General features: G+C 46.0%; 1 protein-coding gene across 5 annotated transcripts in view; it reads left to right on the top strand.

Moving 5' to 3' along the window:
• The window catches only part of LOC143783138 (cytochrome P450 2C20-like), a 522,836-nt gene that overhangs the window by 449,776 nt on the left and 48,936 nt on the right, over window positions 1-24,124 (top strand). The window lies entirely within an intron of this gene.

Below are 24,124 nucleotides of genomic sequence, written 5' to 3'. Positions count from 1 at the left end.
TTGTGTCCCCAGGTGCTGTTTAAATAAAAAAAATAGGTATTAAGCTTACCGTTAATGATGTTTCCAGGAGTCCATCCTGACAGCACCCTGGAGGACGTCCTCCTCCCCTTGTTGGGACAGGAAACACACGAGTTTAAAAGGTCATGTCCCACCCCTAATCCTCAGTGTTGTAACAAGAACCGCTACAAGGATATGCAGAAAAGAAGTTTGATGAAGACTTCAAACATAATACATTGAATCCAGACATATTACATCATATGTTAGAAACATGTTACATACATGCCAGATTTACACAAACATGATATAAATATTCAAGGGAGGGAACTACTAGTGCTGTCAGGATGGACTCCTGGAAACATCATTAACGGTAAGCTTAATACCTATTTTCCAGGACGTCATCCTGACAGCACCCTGGAGAGTACCAAAGCACCTCCTGAGGGTGGGATTACCGCTTGGAGAACCTTTCTCCCAAAAGCAGTATGTTGACCAGACAAAACATCAAGTTTATAATGTTTACAAAAAGTGTTGGCACTAGCCCAAGTCGCGGCCTTACAAACTTGTTCTAAAGAGGCCCCTGCCCTCTCTGCCCAAGAAGTAGCTATCCCACGGGTAGAATGTACGTGGAGACCCTCTGGGGGAGGGACCCCTTGAGACTGGTAGGCCTCCGAGATCACGGACGTGATCCACCGAGCGATAGAGGCCTTAGAGGCCTTCTTACCCTTATTTTTTTCCCCCATATAGAATAAATAAATTCGGATCAGTACGCCAAGAGCTGGTAGCTGCCAGGTAGTCTAGAACCGCCTGCCTGACATCCAGAGAATGTAATTCCCTTTCTTTAGCATTAGTGGGGTTATCGCAGAATGATGGCAACACGACTTCTTGGTTTCTATTTTTAATTTTTCCTACTTTTGGGATAAAGGAGGGGTCCAGTTTAAGAATTAGCAATCGTCTCTAACCTGGAGGTACGGGTCCCTAGTACACAGGGCCTGAATTTCCCCCACCCTTTTAGCCGTGGTGATTGCCACTAGAAATGCCGTTTTGCGAGTGAGTACCGAAATGGGCATATCAATGGAAGAAGCGTAAAGGTCCTTACAGAGGAACCTAAGGACCAGATTAAGGTCCCAAGAAGGCGATAAATGCCTAATAGTAGGGCGCAGCCTCTGTGTGGCTCTGATGAATTTAACTATCCATGGGTGAGAGGCTAGGGGATAGTCTAGGAAGGAGCTAAGTGCCGAAATCTGCACCTTCAAGGTGCTAGGTTTGAGACCTTTGTCAAACCCAGCCTGAAGGAAATCTAGGATTCTGGGTAAGTCAGGAGTGCCTGCCGTAACCTCAGACCTGCCACCTTCCAGACAGAATCGCCTCCAGATTTTAAGGTAGATTGCTGAAGTAACAGGCTTTCTACTGGACTTGATAGTTGTTATCACTCGACTTGATAGGCCCTTTGCTTTCAGAATGAGCCGCTCAGGATCCATGCTGAGAGACGGAGTTTCTCTGGGTTTGGGTGAAGAACCGGGCCTTGGTGGATGACATCCGGTCTGAGAGGAAGCTCTAGTGGATCTGCTATTGCCAGCTGTAGTAGAAGGGAGAACCAGCTCCTTCTTGGCCAGTATGGGACGACCAATATGACCCGGGCTTGATCCTGTTTGATCTTCCTGAGAACAGCCGGGATTAATGCCAGAGGAGGAAAAGCATATGAGAGAGGCTCCGTCCAGACTTGGCTCAGAGCGTCTATCCCTTCCGGAAGATCTCGAGGGTTCAGTGAGAAGAATTTTGAGACCTTCAAATTTTTCCTGGTTGCAAATAGGTCTATGCAAGGAGTCCCCCAGCGAAGACACAACTCCTGGAAGATGTCCTGGTTGAGTTCCCATTCTGTTGGGAACACCCTTCTCCTGCTGAGGTAATCTGCTATGATGTTTTGGGACCCTTCCAGGTGAATCGCTGAGATGGAAAGAACCGATCTTTCTGCCCACCGAAATATCCGATCCGCCAGTTTCTGAAGCAGATGGTGTCTTGCGCCTCCCTGATGTTTCAGGAAAGAGACTGTTGTCACATTGTCGGACATTATCCTGACATGGCGATTTTCCAGGATGTTTCGGTTCCTCTTCAAAGCTTCCCAAACAGCGTACAGTTCTTTGAAGTTGGAGGAGCTCTGGGTGACTTCCTCCGGCCATCTTCTTTGAAGGAACCTGTTTTCTAAGTGAGCTCCCCAGCCCCAGGCGCTGGCATCTGTAGTGACTACTACGTGGGGCTCGGCAGATCATAATACCCCTTTCCTTAGGTTTTCTGGTTCTGTCCACCAAAGGAGAGACTCTCTTACCAGAGGAGTTAGTCTCAAAGTTCTGTCCAGAGAAGCTAGACGTCTGTCCCATTTGGACAGGATTAGTTTCTGCAGCGGCCTGGAATGGAACTGAGCCCATCTTACGCACGGAATACAGGCAGTCATTAGGCCGAGGACTCTCATGGCCACTCTTATTGACCCTCCTTGCCTTAAAAGGATCCGGATCTGGGACTGTATTGCTTCCAGCTTGGGCTCGGGGAGGAGAGAGATTCTGTTCGTCGAGTCCAGATACACTCCCAGAAATGTTTGTCTGTGTTCTGGGGTTAGGTCGGATTTCTTCCAATTTATGACCCATCCTAATTCTTCCATCACCGAAATGGTTCGGTTCCTGTGATCTGATAGAATCTCTGGCGTTCTTGCTACCAGGAAGAAGTCGTCGAGATATGGGACTATTATGATCCCTTGACTTCTTATGAAAGCGACGATCTCGGACACCAGCTTTGTAAAGATACGGGGTGCTGAGGCAAGTCCGAACGGAAGGCACTGGAACTGGTAGTGACAGGTCCCGGATGGCAGAACTACCGCAAACCTCAGAAGCTTCTGAGACGAGGGGTGGACTGGGACCTGATAGTAGGCACTCTTCAGGTCGAGAGTGCACATCACGGCATTCCGATCTATGAGAAGGATCACCGACCGGATAGACTCCATACGGAACCTCTTGTACCTAGGCATTCAGTCAGAGGCTTCAGATTTATTATAGTGCGAGATTCCCCGGATGGTTTTGCGATGGAGAAAAGGGAGGAATAATGACCCTGGCTTACTTCCCGAGGTGGTACTGGCACTATGACCTCTGAGGACAGCATGTCCTTTAGGTCTAACATCATTGGGGAGTCTCGCATTATGACCGTAGGTGCAATAAACCTGTCTGGCAGAGGAGAGTAAAATTCGATACGGTAGCCCTCTGACACAGTCCAACGAACCCAATTGTTTTGAGTGATTCGGGCCCATTTGTGCGCGAAGTGACGGAGCCTCCCCCCTACAAGTGTGGCATCATTGAGGTTTAGATTTTGAGGAGGGACTGAAAAAGAAACTTCTGTTTCTATTGCCCTGGTTACGGGAGCCTCTATAAGATCCTCTATGGGATCTACCTCCTCTAGAGTCAGTCTGTCTTCGGAAGGGGAATCCCCTCCGAAAGGACTGAGGTTTCCTAGTTTTGTCCTCCGGAAACCCCTTCTTTTTATCCGAAGCTGACTCTAGGATAGTATCCAGAGGAGGCCCGAATACTCGAGCTCCGGAGAAGGGGATTGAGCATAGCTTAGATTTGGAAGCACTATCCCCAGACCAGGATCTTAACCAGACCGCCCTCCTAGCCTCGTTCGATAGCGAACCACTCCTAGCCGAGAATCTGACTGATTCAGCAGTCATATCGGACAGAAAGGCCGTGGCGGACCTCATAATAGGGATGGATTTTAAAATTTCAGATCTCGGGGTCTTATTGGACAGGTGTTCTTCCAATTGACCCATCCAAAGATACATAGAGCGAGCTACCGAGGTAGCCGCTATGTTGGTTTTAATCAGAGCCGCGGAAGATTCCCAGGCTCTTTTCAAAAGGATGTCAGACTTTCTGTCCATGGGATCGCGCAGGCTTGAAGAGTCCTCAAAAGGTATGGCAGTCTTTTTAGCCACCTTCGCCACCGGAACGTCAACCTTAGGGATTTCTTCCCACAGTTTTACGTCCTCAGGTTCAAATGGTAGACGAGCTTTGAACTCCTTGGATAACACCAGCCGGCGTTCCGCTTCCTTCCACTCCTCCATTATCATGGCTTTAATGTGCTCGCTAACGGGGAATACAGTCTGCTGACGTGACATAAGTCCCCCAAACATCAGGTCCTGCCTGGACTGTGGTTTAGGAGTCTCTTCTATCTGCATGGTGCACCGTACTGCCTGCACCAGATCATTTGTCTCTTCTGCCTGGAAGAGATATTTTCTTTGGTGGTCTTGGCTTCCTGACGGAAGCTCGCCCTCTTCCTCTGAGACGAAGTCCTCTGAATTAGACTTGTCCTCAGAAGTAAACTCTGGTTCTCGTTCCTGTCTGGCCCTCTTGCGGCTGGGAATAGGACTGGGCTTCTGCACCATATTGGATAACGAAGCCTGTACCTCCTCACGTATAAGGGATCTCATCTCGGACAGTAATGTCGGCTGTTCGTCCCTCACGACCTTAGACGTACAATCTGCACACAAAGTCTTTCCGTGGGAATCCGGGAGCTTCGCATTACAGATAGGGCATCTAGCAGATTTTCCCGAGGCCTTGCTCGATCTCCTAGCCTGACCAGAGGAACCAGAGGGGCCAGCAGGGGTTCCCTTATCCTTAAATGACATAAGATAGGGATAAGCGCTGGGGTAAGCCTGCTTCTAGGTGCGGATAGGGGTCTGCGCTATGTGCACTTACCACCTCCTCGACCGGCATACTTGCATCCATGATGAGTGAAGCAGGTCCCCGCAGCTTGTAGCGACGGAACAGGAGCGCTGAGGCGTCGGAACAGGAGCGCTGAGGCGTCGGAACAGGAGCGCTGAGGCGTCGGAACAGGAGCGCTGAGGCGTCGGAACAGGAGCGCTGAGCGTCGGAACCGGAGCGCTGAGCATCGGAACAGGAGCGCTGAGTGAAGCAGGTCCCCGCAGCTTGAAGCGTCGGAACAGGAGCGCTTCAGCCGATATGCGTTCCACAGTGGAACGCACGCTTTCCCCCTTCAGTGCAGCGTTACCGGAAGTGACGGTAACAGATGCCGAAAACCGGAAGTGATGCCGTCCTTGTCACTTCCGCCTAGGGACGCCGATCTGGATACCACGCTGCTCCACACAGCGTGGATGGCGTCCGCAGCCGAGAGCCTCCCACCGGGAGGAGCGGCTGCCACCAGGAGTCTCGTCCACTCCTGGTCTTTGGAGCAGAGGGACCCCCCACCGGAGGGTGTCTGCCCTGAGCCTCTTGACAGGGGGAAGGATATTGGCAAGCCGCACGTTCCCCCTGAGCTCTGGTATGCTTGCAGCTTTTCACTCGTGCGTCCTTTCCTTGCAGGGACAGGAAAAACACTGAGGATTAGGGGTGGGACATGACCTTTTAAACTCGTGTGTTTCCTGTCCCAACAAGGGGAGGAGGACGTCCTCCAGGGTGCTGTCAGGATGACGTCCTGGAAAATAATAAAATGTGCTTTATTCACCCTCCCTGGTCCAGTATTGAGTCACAACTGGTCGGTGTCTTTTTTTGTCTACACACTGACAGCAGCCAATCAGTGACATCAGCAGCTTGTGCTGCCTAATCGGGCAGAGGCGCTGATATCGTTGACTGACTCGAGCACTGCTGATGTGATGTCAGCGCTGCAGACAATAACTAATGGGGGATACAAAGAATTATTCTGACAAAAAGGATCCAGGCAGGATTTTAAAAATGTAATGGTGATAATAATCATTCTGATAAACAAATGAAAGGAGAACGTCGGAAATCATTAAATAAAAGGAATATATGAAGAATCGTTCTGGGGAATGTGGTTAGAGGGGGTTGAGAAGAAACATTTTTAATAAAGGGATAAGAGGATAATGTCAAAAATCACAGTGTCGCTTTGATTAAAAGAGAAGAGGAGAATGTCAAGAATCGTTCAGATAAATTGATCACAGAAGGATGTCAAGAATTGTTCTGAAGAAAGGCTCAGAGGTCAATGTCAATAACCGCTGTGAATACCGAGATCAGAAGAGGTCAGAGGATAATGTGAAGACTTATTATTATGAACAGCCAAGGTTCAGTCTAGGAAATTGGAGCCAAACACAATGCTGGTGTCTAAATATATCTTTCCTTAACACAGATAGGTATAACGGCAGACGACCTCTACCGGTGCCATCATTGTGGAGAGAGAAAGGAGAATCCAGTAGGTAAAAGAGAGTAACAAGTATCACTGAGCGGAGGAGGAACATGTCCTGGTCACAATAATCCAGATTTCTGTGGCACAATGCAGAAGAGAAGGTCAGAATTTGGTGCAGATACCCTGAATCCATGAAGCCTTGCTCTAGTGCTGGAAGAGGTGGAATAAAGGTGGAGGTTTTCTTGGCATAAACTGGCACCTCCGATACCTGTGGATGGTCAGGCTGTCAGGCTGGTTGAGGAGGAGTAGTGGTGGGGGAAAGTTCTCTCTGCACACCCTGTCTCCTCTGATACCTGTGGATTGGTGACCACCTGGTTTTTCTTGTTGCACCTGGCTCATCTGATGTCTGTGGACAGAAATTTGCATGGTGAGGCTTTCCTAAGAATTTCATCTGACCAAGTGGATTCATTCATGGCCGCTGTTCGCCCTACGTCATACGGACAAGGCTCCATGCCACACGGGTGTTATAGCAAGAACAGTACACAGTATACAGTAGAATGACCGTTTCCCTTTCCTCCCCGACCTTCAGGCTATGTGCCCACTTTGCAGAATAGAAGCAGATTTTTCCTCCTCAAAACCACAGACCCTTGCCAGGGAAAATGCTTTTATGCGTTTTTTTTTTCGCATTTTTGTCTCGTTTTTCATGCATCTTTTGTCATGCGTTCCAATACAAGCGTATGGCAGCAAAATCGCCACGATTCTGCAAAATTAATGAACATGCTGCGTATTTTTCCGCGATGTGATTCCGCTGTGGAAAAACACGCAGCATGGGCACCGCAATTGCGGAATGCAATTAAAGTCAATGGAATGCATTTTGTTAGCGTTTTGTAAGTGTTTCCATACCGGAAAAACGCGGCAGAACTGCTTAAAGAACGCAATGTAGGCACACAGCCTCACAGTCTCCAGATCTTAATCTGTTGGAGGATCTGTAGGATGAAGTGGAACGGGCTGCTCACAGCCAACATCAGAATCTATCCTGTCCACACGAGACAATATTCCACCAGGAAGATTTCAACTCCTGATGTAATCTGTGACACCAATCAGTACTGTGCCTAATGGCAAAGGAGGTCCAATGTCTTCTAGAATTTATCACTCTAGTCATTCAATGGAAAAACCTCCAGCAACAGTTTTGTAAGAAAAAATGTTTTCTCCGAAACTGTTATTGGATGTTTTTCCACTGATTTATCTTCACCTGGAGACCAATGCCATGCTTCACATCCATGCACCATCGGTGGATTAGATTCTTTTTGTCAGTGAGCTGGATATATATTTTTTTCTTTTCCATCTGTGGTCATTCAATATACGTCAGAGCTGCATTCACAATTGTGCAGGATTCAGTTTACATTTTTCTCGGTCTGGTCATTCTCTGTTTGACCTTTCTGTAACTATTTTCATTCTGAGAAGAGTGATCCTTGGGGTATGTTTCCACGGGCCATTAGCTGCCGATTGGATGCTGCTTACAGCCACAGTGTTCAACCCGCAACGTCCAGATGTTACACCATAATAGAGGGGATTTAAAGAAATCCCGTCTCCACTATACGTGCAACATCATCCGGCGGCCCTGTGTTTCTGGACATGAGGTGCATCTTTTTAAACCACAGCATGTCTGTTTACCTTGCAGCAACGCTCCGTCTCCGCAATGTAAATAACAGAGTCCTATGTACAGGGTGCGGCGATTCCGGATGTGTTCAATGAAATACAGAAGGGGGTAGCGCTTTGGGCGGAGCGGGGTTTCCGCTCCGTCCAAAGCGGCGACAATATGGCTCATGGAGACATATCCTTAAGCCACGTTCACACATTCAGTATTTGGTCAGTATTTTACGTCAGTATTTGTAGCCAAAACCAGGAGTGGAACAATCAGAGGGAAAGTATAATAGAATTGTATTATCAACGGGTCATGGTTTTTACTTATAAAGACTGACGTAAAATACTGACCAAATACTGCATGTGTGAACGTGGCCTTACACTGACACCTGTAACAGGGTCACTGGCACTGTATGTGAGGGGAGATACGGTGGGTACGGAAAGTATTCCGACCCTTTTAAGTTTGTCACTCATTGTAGCTGTCACTGGTTCCTTCTCCGGTATCACACAATCAACAGAGCAAGAGAATAGTGAACAATTCCAAGACCTTTATTTAGGCAAAACACAAAAGGTCCATATATACGATCCATCACACAAAGGATTAAATATTCCAGAACATGAATGCAGTTCCGTTACAGAATAAAAGTCCAACAATCCAGCACAGAGGATAACAGTCCATATTCCCTTCTTTCTCTCTGATATGCTCTTCACATCAAGGTTCCACACCCGACTGATCTCTGGGTCTCACCTCCCTGATATTTTAAGTCTCCCTCCTCATTCACAGGTCAGGAGGGGGAAGGTCTCAGGGGCTCATTGTTTCAACAAGTTAGGTCAACATATCATTAGCATATTAGCAAACAACATTATTCATTGACCCTGTGGAGAGATAACAATACAGAACTGTGGGGAGAATATCAGATGGCAAATAACAACTCATCCTACAAGATACAGTAACACCATGATAATCAGTAAAATAGAAATATACACAAAAATGATACCCACATAGCATATCACACCATCACAGTAGCCATTTGCTAAGTTCAAAAAAGTTCATTTTTTTAATTAATGTACACTCTGCACCCCATCTTGACAGAAAAAAACAGAAATGTTGAAATTTTTGCAAATTTATTAAAAAGGAAAAAATGAAATATCACATGCATGTAGAAAAGCCGCGGAGACACCATCACGTGTTTCTCAATGCAAGCAATGAATAGCCAGGTCTTTCACCGGGAAGGAACAACCACGGGAAGGGCAGCATCCAATAAAGGAAAACCACCTATGCCAAAACATGGTATCCATCCACAGACAGCTGTTTCGGGGTATTTGCCCCTCATCAGTGTGGAGTAGGAAACTGGCTATTAGGAGCAGTGCCTAGTGAAAAGACTATGAACATAAGGGTGAATGACCTCGGGGAGATGGGGGCAGTGTTCTGGATCACTTCGTTGAGAAACACGTGATGGTGTCTCCACGGTGTTGGATGTTTTGATCTCCCCAAGGTCATTCACCCTTATGTTTTATATATAAAATATCAGATGGTCATAAGTCTTCAGACCCTTTGCTCAGTACTGAGTAGAAGCACCTTTTGAGCCAGTACAGTCATGAGTCTTCTTGGGAATGATGGAATGATACAAAAAGTTTTCACCCCTGGATTTGGAGATCCTCGGCCATTCTTTCTTGCAGACCCTCTCTAGTTCCGTCAGGTTGGATGGTGAACGTTGGTGGACGGCCATTTTCAGGTCTCTCCAGAGATGCTCAATTGGGTTTAGGTCAGGACTGTGGCTGGGCCAGTCAGGAATGGTCACAAAGTTGTTCTGAAGCCACTCCTTTGTTATTTTAGCTGGGTGCTTAGGGTCATTGTCTTGTTGGAAGGTGACCCTTCGTCCAAGTCTGAGGTCCAGAGATTCTGGAAGAAGTTTTCTGACCAGAGAATCTTATTTTTCATAGTCTGGGAGTCCTTCATGTGTTTTTTTTAGCAAACTCTATGCGGGCTTTCATATGTCTTGCACTGAGGAGAGGCTTCCATCGGGCCACTCTGCCATAATGGTCCGACTGCTGGGGGACTGCAGTGATAGTTAACTTTATTAAACTTTTTCCCATCTCCCTACTGCATCTCTGGAGCTCAGCCATGGTGATCTTGGGGTTCTTCTTTACCTCTTTCACCAAGGCTCTTCTCCCATGATTGCTCAGTTTGGCTGGACAGCCAGGTCTAGGAAGACTTCTGGTGGTTCCAAACTTCTTCCATTTAAAGATTATGGAGGCCACTGTGCTCTTGAGAACCTTGAGGACTGCAGAAATTCTTTTTAACCTTGGCCAGATTTGTGCCTTGCCACAATTCTGTCTCTGAGCTTCTTGGCCAGTTCCTTTGACCTCATGATTCTCATTTGGTCTAACATGCACTGTGAGCTCTTATATAGACAGGTGAGTGCCTTTTCAAATCAAGTCCTATCAGCTTAATTAAACACAGCTGGACACCAATGAAGGAGTAGAACCATCTCAAGGAGGATCACACAGTCCTGAACACATAGCGGCCTGTTGTCCTATGTCTTCCGAGCAGATGGATTGTAGCCTAAGCAGGTGTTGCTCATACTATGCCTATCCAGCCTGTAGTGTGGGCTATTAGCCCAGAGAGGGGCCTCAGTCATGCCTTGTGACCATAAACTGAGTACTGGTATCAGGGCTCATAAACTCCGGGAGTTTGGTGACCTTGATAAGGGCCACGCTTGCCCCACCAGTTGATTCCAGGAAAACATGTTGGCGTATGCTGTATCCACAGGGATGCCAAAGACTACCCGGTTGCCAGAGTGTTGATTAAAATGAGCTGTGGCATGGAGCTCCATGAGGTTGGGGTGGTCAGAGACTTTCTTCACCCCATGATAATCGGGCAGTACTTCAGCCTGTTCTGTGACTTGTGGGGAATGCAGGGTTGCCCAGTGGCTCAGGCAGGAGCCAGCACCACCTTGAAGACTCCACATTGCAGTCCAAGTTGGAGGAGTTCCCCTTGTGTGTACTAGCTGGTGAGGAGGATAAAATGGTAACCAGTGAGGTTGAGTTTCTTGACCTGGGGGTTTCTGGGGAACATTTTGGGACTGCTCAAATGCGGGATCTTACCCTAAAAGGGGCTTTGAAAATGTGTCTGGGATTGCTCAAGACACCAGGTCCCCACACTTTGCAGTCTATAGAGTATTGCTGTATAGAGTGACTACACTGATGGGAGGTGAAATAGTGGAGTAAAGGTACCGTCACACTAAACGATATCGCTAGCGATCCGTGACGTTGCAGCGTCCTCGCTAGCGATATCGTTTAGTTTGACACGCAGCAGCGATCAGGATCCTGCTGTGATGTCGCTGGTCGCTGAATAAAGTCCAGAACTTTATTTGGTCGTCCGATCGCCGTGTATCGTTGTGTTTGACACCAAAAGCAACGATACCAGCGATGTTTTACACTGGTAACCAGGGTAAACATCGGGTTACCAAGCGCAGGGCCGCGCTTAGTAACCCGATGTTTACCCTGGTTACCAGCGTAAAAGTAAAAAAAACAAACAGTACATACTCACCCAGCGTCATACCTCCCCCAGCGTCTGCTTCCTGACACTGACTGAGCGCCGGCCCTAAAGTGAAAGTGAAAGCCGCTGTGCTGTTAGGGCCGGAGCTCAGTCAGTGTCAGGAAGCAGAAGCTGGGGGACGCTGGGTGAGTATGTACTGTTTGTTTTTTTTACTTTTACGCTGGTAACCAGGGTAAACATCGGGTTACTAAGCGCGGCCCTGCGCTTAGCAACCCGATGTTTACCCTGGTTACCCGGGGACCTCGGCATCGTTGGTCGCTGGAGAGCGGTCTGTATGACAGCTCTCCAGCGATCAAACAGCGACGCTGCAGCGATCGGCATCGTTGTCGCTATCGCTGCAGCGTCGCTTAATGTGACGGTACCTTAACTGTTGGTTCCAGGTCCATACTGGCGGAGGGTTCCAGACATGGCACATTTGCATGTTTTGGGGGGACATCTAAGGGTGGATAAAACTCAGGAGAGAATACTGCAGAGTTCTATTAGCCGGGATGTTATCAGGAGATCCTGAATTTTTGTAAGTCCTGCCCTACCTGCGCACTTCCAAAGTCCTTCAGTCCTGTTACCGGTAATGGAGATCCCGTTTGAGCGAATTGCCATGGACCTAGTAGGTCCTTTAGTTAAGTCTGCATGAGGGCACCAATATATCCTAGTGGTCATGGACTATGTGACACGGTTTCCTGAAGCAGTACCCCTAAGGACCTCTTTGGCTGAGAGTATCGCCGAGGAACTTGTCCATATTTTTGCTAGGACAGGCCTGCCAAAGGAGATTCTGACAGATCAGAAAACCCCCTTCATGAGCAAGGTTATGAAAGAACTCCCTAGGGTTCTCCAGATTGCCCAACTGCGAACCTCAGTGTACCATCCACAGACCGACGGCATAGTAGAGCGCGTCAATAAAACCTTGAAAGCCATGCTAAAAAGGGTCCTTGAAAAGGGCATTTGAGACTGGGACTACCTGTTGAAGTTTCTGCTGTACTCCATCAGAGAAGTTCCCCAGGCCTGTCTTCTCGACGATCAAGCTCCTGTATGGCCGAAATCCACGAGGGCTCCGGGACATCACCAAGGAAACATGGGAAGCTGAGGTCACGCCACACTGGAGCGTCAAAGACCATGTCGCCCAGCTGTAGGATAGAATGGTGAAAGTGATGCCTACTGTGAAGGAGCATCTTCTCCAGGCACAGGCAAGGGTGTATAACCGATCGGCCAGGCTGAGAAAGTTCCAGACAGGAGACCGTGTGCTAGTGCTTAGGAGCCAATCCCAAAGTCACCATGGACGAGGACACAATTGCAAAGACTCTGACATGGCCCAGTGGCAACAGTGTCAGGCGCTGTTGCAGCGGGACCTATTCTCAGAGGTTTTGGGGCATATGCAGGTGGTCGAGCATGACGTGTTGACAGAACCGCACGTAAGGGTGATGCTAAAATTTATAGAATTCCAAAAGCATGGAGAGAGGTGATATCCAATGAGGTGAAGAGGATGCTAAACACTGTATCAAAACATGTCATTAAGTTGCGGTCACTAAAAATGCTGAACCTTACTTCGTGCAGTTGCCATGGGTGACCACATAGTTCATAAGTTTATGGCACACAATAAGCACCAACATTCGTGGAGGTACCTTACGGGAGCTCCTGCTCTACCCGCTGACTCCTTGTCAGTCCTTGTTCCCAGGGAAGCAGCCTTACGGGGATCACCAACTTGCCGCAGTACCACAGTAGCCGTCACCAGCTCTTAAAATCCATGGCCTCTCCGTGTACTCTTCAGGAAGTCTATCCCCACTTGGGACCGTCCAACACACAGGCCACTAGGTCCCAAAGCCCCACCATGTGCTATTCAGGAAGTTAGCACTCCCAACACATAGGCTTCCAGAACCTACAGGACAGACCATTCAAGTCCAAACACTCAAAACCATGTGTCCCACATTCTGGTCACATTATGAAGCTGTAACCACTCCCACAGGTGGGAGGTGTGTGTGGTTAGCCACACCCGCCCAGCTCTCTGACTAATACGGCTGCCCCTAATTAGGCTTGCAAAGGGTTAATACTATGAAGGCAATGGTTAAATACCTCAAAACATGAATCAAATAAGTAAACACCTCATGAGGGAAGCCAGAGACAAGAGAAAAATGCATCCATGGCTCAAGGTGCAGAGTAGAAAAATCAATATCAATCATAAGCATATAATGTGGAGCCAGTGTGTCAGAAGTCCAGTGTACCCATTGAAGCACGTTTCGATGTCTTTCTTCCTCAGAAGGGGTGCATAGCACCTGATGAAGGTGCCATCTGAAACACGTGTAGGTGCGGACAAGCGGATCCTGTGAGCCCCCGCTGGTGCTACTTTCTAGGTATCTACCCTTCAGATCTCTGTATCCAGCTTATTTGATTTTTTGATATGTGCTCTATTGCACTTTAGAATTTAAAGATACAGCAATATGTTTTTGCTGGCGATATTATGTATACAGGACAAGGGTTCTACCTACACCAGACTGCAAGGACTGTATAGTTCAGTAGTTTAAGCACCACAGACTTGGTATATAACCTGATATCTTATATCTTGTGGGCTTTGTACTTTTTTACATTTATTGTCATTGACATAATTGAGCTACTTAACCCCTTCATGACCTTGCCGTTTTTTGCAATTCTGACCAGTGTCCCTTTATGAGGTAATAACTCAGGAACGCTTCAACGGATCCTAGCGATTCTGAGATTGTTTTTTCGTGACATATTGGGCTTCATGATAGTGGTAAATTTAGGTCGATAATTTCTGAGTTTATTTGTGAAAAAAACGGAAATTTGGCAAAAATTTTGAAAATTTCGCAATTTTCACATTTTGAATTTTTATTCTGTTAAACCAGAGAGTTATGTGACACAAAATAGTTAATAAATAACATTTCCCACATGTCTACTTTACATCAGCACAATTTTGGAAACAAATTTTTTTTTTGCTAGGAAGTTATAAGGGTTAAAATTTGACCAGTGATTTCTCATTTTTACAACAAAATTTACAAAACCATTTTTTTTAGGGATCACTTCACATTTGAAGTCAGTTTGAGGGTTCTATATGGCTGAAAATACCCAAAAGTGACACCATTCTAAAAACTGCACCCCTCAAGGTGCTCAAAACCACATTCAAGAAGTTTATTAACCCTTCAGGTGTTTCACAGCAGCAGAAGCAACATGGAAGTAAAAAATGAACATTTAACTTTTTAGTCACAAAAATGATATTTTAGCGAAAATTTTTTTATTTTCCCAAGGGTAAAAGGAGAAACTGGACCACGGACGTTGTTTTCCAATTTGTCCTGAGTACGCTGATACCTCATATGTGGGGGTAAACCACTGTTTGGGCGCACGGCAGGGCTCGGAAGGGAAGGAGCGCCATTTGACTTTTTCAATGAAAAATTGGCTCCAATCTTTAGCGGACACCATGTCGCGTTTGGAGAGCCCCCGTGTGCCTAAACATTGGAGCTCCCCCACAAGTGACCCCATTTTGGAAACTAGACCCCCCAAGGAACTTATCTAGAAGCATAGTGAGCACTTTAAACCCCCAGGTGCTTCACAAATTGATCCGTAAAAATGAAAAAGTACTTTTTTTTCACAAAAAAATTATTTTAGCCTCAATTTTTTCATTTTCACATGGGCAACAGGATAAAATGGATCCTAAATTTTGTTGGGCAATTTCTCCTGAGTACACCAATACCTTACATGTGGGGGTAAACCACTGTTTGGGCACATGGTAAGGCTCGGAAGGGAAGGAGCGCCATTTGACTTTTTGAATGAAAAATTATCTCCATCGTTAGCGGACACCATGTCGCGTTTGGAAAGCCCCTGTGTGCCTAAACATTGGAGCTCCCCCACAAGTGACCCCATTTTGGAAACTAGACCCCCCAAGGAACTTATCTAGAAGCATAGTGAGCACTTTAAACCCCCAGGTGCTTCACAAATTGATCCGCAAAAATGAAAAAGTACTTTTTTTTCACACAAAATTTCTTTTAGCCTCAATTCTTTCATTTTCACATGGGCAACAGGATAAAATGGATCCTAAAATTTGTTGGGCAATTTCTCCTGAGTATGCCGATACCTCATATGTGGGGGTAAACCACTGTTTGGGTGCACGGCAAGGCTCGGAAGGGGAGGCGTGCCATTTGACTTTTTGAATGGAAAATTAGCTCCAATCATTAGCGGACACCATGTCGCGTTTGGAGAGCCCCTGTGTGCCTAAACATTGGAGCTCCCGCACAAGTGGCCCCATTTTGGAAACTAGACCTCCCAAGGAACTAATCTAGATGTGTGGTGAGCACTTTGAACCCCCAAGTGCTTCACAGAAGTTTATAACGCAGAGCCATGAAAATAAAAAATAATTTTTCTTTTCTCAAAAATGATTTTTTAGCCCACAATTTTTTATTTTCCCAAGGGTAATAGGAGAAATTGGACCCCAAAAGTTGTTTTCCAGTTTCTCCTGAGTACGATGATACCCCATATGTGGGGGTAAACCACTGTTTTGGCACACGTCGGGGTTCGGAAGGGAAGTAGTGACGTTTTGAAATGCAGACTTTGATGGAATGCTCTGCGGGCGTCAGGTTGCGTTTGCAGAGCCCCTGATGTGCCTAAACAGTAGGAACTCCCCACAATTGACTCCATTTTGGAAACTAGACCCCCAAGGGAACTTATCTAGATGTGTAGTGAGCACTTTGAACCCCCAAGTGCTTCACAGAAGTTTATAACGCAGAGCCGTGAAAATAAAAAATGTGTTTCCTTTCCTCAAAAATATTTTTTTAGCCCAGAATTTTTTTATTTTTGCAAGAGTAACAGGAGAAATTGGACCTCAAAAGTTGTTGTCCAGTTTCTCCTGAGTACGATGATACCCCATATGTGGGGGTAAACCACTGTTTTGGCACACGTCGGGGTTCGGAAGGGAAGTAGTGACGTTTTGAAATGCAGACTTTGATGGAATGCTCTGCGGGCATCAGGTTGCGTTTGCAGAGCCCCTGATGTGCCTAAACAGTAGGAACTCCCCACAAGTGACTCCATTTTGGAAACTAGACCCCCAAGGGAACTTATCTAGATGTGTAGTGAGCACTTTGAACCCCCAAGTGCTTCACAGAAGTTTATAACGCAGAGCCGTGAAAATAAAAAATGTGTTTCCTTTCCTCAAAAATATTTTTTTAGCCCAGAATTTTTTTATTTTTGCAAGAGTAACAGGAGAAATTGGACCCCAAAAGTTGTTGTCCAGTTTCTCCTGAGTACGCTGATACCCCATATGTGGGGGTAAACCACTGTTTGGGTACATACCGGGGCTCGGAAGGGAAGTAGTGACGTTTTGGAATGCAGACTTTGATGGAATGGTCTGCGGGCATCATGTTACGTTTGCAGAGCCCCTGATATGCCTAAACAGTAGAAACCCCCCACAAGTGACCCCATTTTGGAAACTAGACCCCCCAAGGAACTTATCTAGATGTGTGGTGAGCACGTTCAACCCCCAAGTGCTTCACAGAAGTTTACAACGCAGAGCCGTGAAAATAAAAAATCATTTTTCTTTCCTCAAAAAAGATGTTTTAGCAAGCAATTTTTTATTTTCACAAGGGTAACAGGAGAATTTGGACCCCAATATTTGTTGCCCAGTTTGATGTGAGTACGCTGATACCCCATATGTGGGGGTAAACCACTGTTTGGGCACACGTCAGGGCTCGGAAGGGAAGTAGTGACATTTGAAATGCAGACTTTGATGGAATGATCTGCGGGCGTCACATTGCATTTGCAGAGCCCCTGATGTGCCTAAACAGTAGAAACACCCCACAAGTGACCCCATTTTGGAAACTAGACCCCCGAAGGAACTTATCTAGATGTGTGGTGAGCACTTTCAACCCCCAAGTGCTTCACAGAAGTTTATAACGCAGAGCCGTGAAAATAAAAAATAATTGTTCTTTCCTCAAAAATTATGTTTTAGCAAGTAATTTTTTATTTTTGCAAGGGTAACAGGAGAAATTGGACCCCAACAGTTGTTGCCCAGTTTGTCCTGAGTACGCTGGTACCCCAAATGTGGGGGTAAACCACTGTTTGGGCGCACGTCGGGGCTTGGAAGGGCGGGAGCACCATTTGACTTTTTGAACGCAAGATTGGCTGGAATCAATGGTGGCGCCATGTTGCGTTTGGAGACCCCTGATGTGCCTAAAACAGTGGAAACCCCTCAATTCTAACTTCAACACTAACCCCAACACACCCCTAATCCTAATCCCAACTGTAGCCATAACCCTAATCACAACCCTAACCCCAACACACCCCTAACCACAACCCTAACCGCAACACAACCGTAACCCTAATTCCAACCCTAATCCTAACCCTAATCCCAACCGTAACCCTAATCCCAACCCTAACCACAACTGTAACCCCAACACACCCCTAACCCTATCCGTAACCCTAACCACAAGCCTATTCTTAACCCTATTTCCAACCCTAGCCCTAATTCCAACCCTAACCCTAAGGGTATGTGCCCACGTTGCGGATTCGTGTGAGATTTTTCCGCACGATTTTTGAAAAATCTGCAGGTAAAAGGCACTGCGTTTTGCCTGCGGATTTACAGCAGATTTCCAGTGTTTTTTTGTGCGGATTTCACCTGCGGATTCCTATTGAGGAACAGGTGTAAACCGCTGCGGAATCCGCACAAAGAATTGACATGCTGCGGAAAATACAATGCAGCGTTTCTGCACGGAATTTTCCGCACCATGGGCACAGCAGATTTGGTTTTCCTTAGGTGTACATGGTACTGTAAACCTGATGGAAAACTGCTTCGAATTCGCAGCGGCCAATCCGATGCGGATCCGCGGCCAATCCGCTGCCAATCCGCTGCGGATCCGCGGCCAATCCGCTGCCAATCCGCTGCAGATCCGCGGCCAATCCGCTGCGGATCCGCTGCCGATCCGCTGCAGATCCGCGGCCAATCTGCTGCGGATCCGCTGCCGATCCGCTGCGGATCCGCGGCCAATCCGCTGCAGATCCGCGGCCAATCCGCGGCCAATCCGCTGCGGATCCACTGCGGATCCGCGGCCGATCCGCTGCGGATCCGCGGCCGATCCGCTGCGGATCCGCGGCCGATCCGCTGCGGATCCGCGGCCGATCCACTCCCGATCCGCGGCCGATCCGCTGCGGATCCGCGGCCGATCCGCTCTGTGTGCACATGCCATAACCCTACCCCTAACCCTAACCCTACCCGTAACCCTTACCCTACCCCTAACCCTACCCCTAGTTCTAACCCTAACCCTAGTGGTAAAAGAAAAAAATATATTTTCTTTATTTTATTATTGTCCCTACCTATGGGGGTGATAAAGGGGGGGTTTATTTATTATTTTTTTATTTTGATCGCTGTGGTAGAACCTACCACAGCGATCAAAATGTACCTGTAACGAATCTGCCAGCCTGCAGATTCGGCGGGCGTACTGAGCATGCGCCCGCCATTTTCCAAGATGGCGGCGCCCAGCGAGGAGACGGCCGGACACCGGGAGGATCGGTAAGTATGAGGGGGTGGTGGGGGGGTGGATCGGAGCACAGGGGGGGGGGATCGGAGGACGGGGGAGCGGACAGGAGCACGGGGGAGCGGACAGGAGCACGGGGGAGCGAACAGGGGGACGGAGGGGGGTACCTGACAGAACGGACGACTGGGGAGGAGATCGGGGGCGGTGGGGGGGGCCAGTACATGATTTCCAGCCATGGCAGATGCTATTGCAGCATCGGCCATGGCTGGATTGCAATATTTCACCATTTTCATAGGTGAAATATTGCAAATTGCTCTGATTGGCTGTTGCACTTTCAACAGCCAATCAGAGCGATCGTAGCCACGTGGGGGCAAAGCCACCCCCCATAGGCTGAAGTACAACTCCCCCTCTCCCTGCAGATCGGGTAAAATAGGAATTAACCCTTTCACCCGATCTGCAGGGATGCGATCATTCCATGACGCCGCATAGGCGTCATGGGTCGGGAAGGGGTTAATAAGTTGCTCCATTGGGTCCTGCAAGTCCCTTAGCATTTTTTTTTATCAAATACATTTTTATTAATTTTATAACAGAGACACATACACAAAAAAACATTCTCAACCAAAATTGTTTAGCCCCCTCCCTCATACACTGAACACCTCATTCCCCCTAACATTTGTTATTCAGAATACCATATCCTAGATATACGACCATACAAAACAGAATAGATCAGGCCGGTCAAGACCAGCCAAATCGAATTGTCATCTGTAAATGCAATGTGTAGTGAGTCCATAGCAACTGATACACATCTAACAAGATCTTATCGAGGCTTATCACAGGTTACCGCCAAGCCAGGGACCCCAAAATTTTATCAAAACATTTACCTCCATCCCTTTTGAGGTACACCCCCTTTTCCAATGATATGAGGGACTCAACTTGATTAGTAAACTCTCTGCCTGTCGGGGGAGTTGCAGAAATCCAGTGTTTAGCAATCGGTTTTCTAACAATGTATAGTAATCGAGCTATGGCAAGTTTCCCAGTGTCAACAGTACAGAGTTCCTCTACATATCCCAGTATGTAGGGGAGATTATTACTAGTCACCAATTGCCCAAAACTGCTCCTGAATGAGTGCAGATGCGGGCATGACCATAACATGTGCAATACTCCCGCTTCCTGTTGGCCGCACCTCGGGCATCCACAATAATTTCTATGACCTATTTTAAGCTTTGTTTCAGGTGATCTGTCTACTCTGTGACTGACCTAGAGCTGTGTGTTGGAATAAGTTTAAATGCAACAACTCCATTCCTGTTGTAGTCTGCATTGAATGTCTATGAGTGTTCATTTGTCAGCTATGCTGTGATTGTTAAAGTTTGCCTTAAAAAAAAAAAAAAGGGTCAGAGGACACTCACTGATTGCATCAGTCTGCTGCTGTTTCCTTCACAGAGAGACATGTGTTACATGGACTAGATTATATTGGTAGTTACTGTCAAAGCTTTCTTATTTTGTTCCAGTTCAAGCTGCATATATTAAACACAGTTTGCCTTACGTTGGATTCTGCTGCTTATATGAAGTAACACGCGCTGCTGTGGTAATACTCCGGCTAACAGGTTATGGGCCCAGCCACCGGAAAGTAAATGGTAAAAAGCCCAGTCACCGGAATAAGCAGCGAGCCAAGCGCAGACAGCACAGAGGAACCCCCGGAATACAAGGACACCGGAACGCAAAGGTACCGCAGTGTACAGAGCACCGGACAGCGCAGCTTAAAGGGCCAGTAACAAACAAAAAAAAGAGGTACAAGAGACAAGAATGTCTACAGAAAGGAATGCAGTGAAGTACACAGTGCCAAGTCTCACAAATCACAATTACAGCTCCTGGAAATTCAAGGTAAAGATGTTACTTATAAGAGAGGGTACATGGAAATGTATTGAACAGCCTGTGCCTGACCCAGTACCGGGTGATTGGCTAGAGACTGATCAGAAAGCACAAAGCACTATTTCCCTCAGCATAGATGATAACCAGATTGTACATGTATGCAAATGTGATACTGCAAAGAAAATGTGGGAAGAATTACAGAAAGTGCATGAAAGGTCAAATCTCAGCAATAAGCTATATCTTATGAGAAAGCTGTATCAGTCTAAATTAAGTGATGGCCAGCATATGCAGGACTATATCAGAAACACCCTAGAGATTGTGGAGCGCCTAAGGGGTATTGGTGAAGAAATTAAAGATTTTCATGTTGCTGCATTACTATTAAGTGGTCTTCCAGAAAGTTATGACACGCTTGTGACTGCATTAGATGCCAGACCAGATGATGAACTCACACTAGAATATGTGAAAGGGAAACTTGCAGATGAATACAAGAGAAAGTCAGAGACTATTAGCAATAATATATGCAAAGCAGAAACAGCATTAAAGACACAGTACTTTTCTAAAGCTCAGAGTCATTTAAAGGAAACTCGTGAATGTTTTGTCTGTAAAAAACCTGGTCACCTTAAAGCAGACTGCAGAGTGTGGAAAGCAAGAATGAATCAGTTTAAAAAGCAGGACAGTCATCAAAAGGTTAAAACAGCTGTAAAGAAGGAAGATGCATGTATTGCGACTGCATTTGGGGTCAGCACAAGCCCATATGCAAACCATGTTTGGTGTATTGACTCTGGAGCGACTGCTCACATGACACGTGATAAGGATTTCTTCATTAATCTAGATGAAAGCAAGTCTGAAAAGGTAATTTTAGCTAATGGTCACTATATGACATCAGAAGGAATAGGAGATGGTTATTTCCATTGTCAAGTTCAATCCTCAGCACAAGTCAGAAAAATCCCAGTTAAAGACGTGCTGTATGTTCCCAAACTTGAAAGTAACCTTTTATCTGTAAAGAAGCTTGCACAACAAGGAAATATAGTTACATTTAAGGATGACAGATGCATCATTTCAAAGAAGGGTCATACCCTTGCCGAAGGAAAAATCAAAGATGAACTTTATCAGCTGAAATGCAATGAAACTGTTTACAGTGCTAGACAAGATTTTCATAAGGACTGTATTCATGTGTGGCACAGACGCCTAGGCCACAGAGATCCAGAAGCAGTAAAGAAACTAGCTCAACTTGCAAATGGTATTGCAATCAACCAGTGTAATCAAACAATGAAGTGCACAAGTTGCCTAAAAGGGAAAATGTCCAGAAAATCGTTTCCTAAAGTAAGCACTACTAAATCTGCACAGATACTGGATTTGATACATACAGATGTGTGTGGTCCAATGAGTGTTCTTACTCCCAGCAAGAAGAGATATTTTCTCACATTCATTGATGATTATTCCAGATATACTGTTACTTACCTACTTCAAAGTAAAGATGAAGTTCCACAGAAACTTGAAGAATATCTTGCTGCAGTTCTTAACAAATTTGGAAGAATACCAAAGGTACTGCGAGCAGATAATGGAACTGAATATACAAGTGGTAAAGTGCAAACCATCCTGAAAAAGAATGGAATCGTGTTCCAGACAACCGTTCCATACAACCCAGAGCAGAATGGCACAGCAGAGAGAAAGAACCGAACTCTTTGTGAAAGTGGAAGAAGTATGCTATTTGATGGAAACCTACCTACAACATATTGGGGAGAAGCCATCATGACTGCTACCTATCTTCAAAATCGACTGCCAAGTAAAGCTACAAGTAAAACTCCATATGAGCTATGGAACTGTGAGAAGCCCAACCTGAAGCATCTCAGGATATTCGGAAGCAAAACTTTTGTGCATGTTCCCAAAGAAAAACGTTCTAAGTGGGAATCTCATGCAAAGGAAGGAGTTCTTGTGGGGTACAGTGAAACTCAGAAAGGATACAGAATCCTGCATCCACAGACCAACACAGTAACAATCAGCAGAGATGTAGTGATTGATGAAAACTCAGTATCGCTCAAATTTCATGAGGTTACGCAAATAATTCAACCTAAGGAACAAGAATTTCAGTCAGTGATTCCAGACATTGAAGAGAATCTCAAAGAAAATACTGAAGTCTGGATATGCTCTGAAAGTACTGAAAAAGAAACAGAAGAACCCAAGCCAACCTCAGGAGATCAGAAGATCAGAAAGATCAAATAAAGGAATTCCAGCTAAACGCCTTTCTTATATGGTCAGATCAATTCCAGAAGAAGAGCCACAGTCATGGCAGGAAATGCAAAAACTGCCTATTCATAAGAAGCAAAAATGGATAAAAGCTGCTGATGAAGAAATGGAATCCCTTCATAAGCTCAAAACATGGGAGCTCACAGAGCTACCTCAAGGCAAGAAAGCAATTGGATGTAAGTGGGTCTTTAAGAACAAATATGACTCCGAAGGTAATATTCACCGTTTTAAAGCAAGATTGGTCGCAAAAGGATATTCACAAAAATATGGTGAAGATTATGATGCTACTTTTGCTCCAGTTGCCAAGCAAACTACATTCAGAACTTTATTATCCATAGCTGCTGTTCAGCAGATGAAAGTAAGACATTTTGACATCAAAACAGCCTTTCTACATGGAGACATTGAAGAAGAGCTGTACATGACTCAACCAGAAGGCTATGTTAAAAGGGGTAAAGAGAACCTTGTTTGCAGAATGCAAAAATCTCTCTATGGCCTTAAGCAATCAGCAAGAGCATGGAACACTAAGATGAACAAAGTGTTAATCGACGAAGGATTTAAAAGGTCTCAAGCGGATCCATGTTTGTATACAAAAAGTGTATCACAAGATTGGATGTATGTTATTCTATATGTGGATGATGTAATAATAGCGCATCAAGAAGAGAGAGAAATTTCAAAACTAGGTCAAATTCTGAACAAGCATTTCGAGACCAAGGACCTTGGAGATGTGACATACTATTTGGGAATCCAAATCCAGAGAGAGGAAGATGGAAGTTTTCTTCTTAATCAAAATTCTAAAATCTCCACAGTTCTAAACCAGTTTGGAATGTCAGAAGCCAAAGGCATATCAACTCCAATGGATCCATCTTACCTAAAATTGGAAGGAGAAGAAGATCTGCTACCCACAAATGACAGTTACAGACAAGCAGTGGGGGCACTTCTATACATAGCAACCACAACCCGTCCAGATATCTCAGCCACAGTGGGAATTCTCTGCCGACGTGTAAGCAAGCCACGCCAAAGAGATTGGAATGCAATTAAGAGACTTCTTCAGTATCTTAAGGCAACCCAAGAGTTAAGTCTAAAGATTTCTGCATCAGGAGATCTAATTCTCAGAGGATATGTAGATGCAGATTGGGCTGGAGACTCAAGTGATCGAAGATCAACAAGTGGTTACTTGTTCAAGTTAGGACACACTTCAATCTCATGG

This window comes from Ranitomeya variabilis, chromosome 6, assembly GCF_051348905.1.
Source record: "Ranitomeya variabilis isolate aRanVar5 chromosome 6, aRanVar5.hap1, whole genome shotgun sequence".
Classification (NCBI taxonomy): domain Eukaryota; kingdom Metazoa; phylum Chordata; class Amphibia; order Anura; family Dendrobatidae; genus Ranitomeya; species Ranitomeya variabilis.
The sequence above is the reverse complement of the archived record's forward strand: the minus strand, read 5'-3'. Positions and strand labels throughout refer to the sequence as shown.